General features: G+C 38.1%; 1 pseudogene; it reads right to left on the bottom strand.

The window, feature by feature from the left end:
• Positions 1 to 252: 252 nt before the first annotated feature.
• LOC150093558 (U2 spliceosomal RNA) lies at positions 253 to 389 on the bottom strand (annotated as a pseudogene).
• Positions 390 to 1,406: the final 1,017 nt, after the last annotated feature.

The raw sequence follows: 1,406 nt of genomic DNA, 5'->3' as shown, positions 1-1,406 counted from the left end.
CTGAACTTGTATCTCTTTAGCACTAATTGTGAAGACACACCACTGGTCTACCTGGCGGGTGGAGCCTGCCGGCTATAACCTCTGACACGCATGTATGCAGAGGGGGCAAAGAATGTACAAGCTGATAGGCCTGTGCAATGGAGAACTTCAATCACCACTGAAATAAAAAAGTGTTTGTCCTTGCCCCAGTCCGGGGTTTTGGTCTTTAATAGACCTTGTAAGCACTGTTAAAATAACAGGTACTACACTGTTTTTTAGTCTAACAGCTTATGATATCCAGGTTCCCAAAAGGGAACCATATAGATATCCAAGCTGCTAGCACCAAATCAACCTTTGCGGATAAGAACGGATACTACACTTTGATCTGAGCCAAAAGGCCAAGAAGAAGCTTTTATTGCACTTATATCAGATCAGACTAGTACATTCACGGTGGTGTGGTGTTAGCCGGTCATCATTTCTGTATTAGAGTTGAAAAACTCTAGGTTCCGGGTAAACTTGAAGCGTGCAAGGTAAGCAACTTTTGATTACATTTACTCTATTTGTAACTTAAGGGTTAACAGGAAAATACTGGTTAATTTCATAATATTTAAGAGATTAGATTATGTTGTAACTAATGAAATGGTTGCTATTTTTGGCCTCAGAGTGCTTCTTCCTTGGCTCTATTGTGAGAACCAGAAAAGGAATTTTATAACTACATACAAGAGAATTTAGGTAACAGGGAGTAAAGTAGGAAGAATAAAAGGTTAAATTTTAATCCTTACCTGGTTATTCCACAAATAAGAAATGATTGAAGGAACACACCATTGTTTGCAGAACTCAGCCGGGCCTAACTCTTCAAGTCTCATTGTAATAAAGTTCTTAATACTATTTCTGCAGCTTCTTATAATGTCTGGAAGTCCCTTCTTGCATTTGTTGTAGTACGCCGCATTACGGATCTTCCAAATATGGAATCTAAATTCGATGATGACATAAATGAGGCGTCTTCTTTGATTTTTGGAGATGTTAGTAAGTAAGTCTATTAGATTGAGTGCCAGGTTCTGGGTGATAGTAGTATTAAATCTATCTCCAAGATACGAGATGATTTACTGGAAGGATCTTGTGAGTAATTTTGAAGTTAAGCAATTTTCTTGTAGCATACAAACAAGGAAGGGTGTTGTGTTTCCATGTTGTTATATCTTCAATTGATGGGATTTCAGTGTCTTACATTTCTTAAGCTTTGGTAAATTAATGTTCTTTTGTTAGAAAGTATAGGGACTTGCAAGCGGGGTATGATGGAGTTCAGGGAGTTAAGTGTAGCCTGGTATTCACTCGGAGGAAAAATTGCTTGTGGACCGTAATAGGTTATATTAAAAGTTTTGCAATGTCTTAATCCAAGCCAGTACTTTATCAAGCCATGCGCAATATGG

The sequence above is a fragment of the Typopeltis vanoorti genome, chromosome 24 (genome assembly GCF_054136105.1).
Source record: "Typopeltis vanoorti isolate ZY-2024b chromosome 24, IOZ_Tvanoo_1.0, whole genome shotgun sequence".
In the NCBI taxonomy this organism is placed as follows: domain Eukaryota; kingdom Metazoa; phylum Arthropoda; class Arachnida; order Uropygi; family Thelyphonidae; genus Typopeltis; species Typopeltis vanoorti.
The sequence above is the reverse complement of the archived record's forward strand: the minus strand, read 5'-3'. Positions and strand labels throughout refer to the sequence as shown.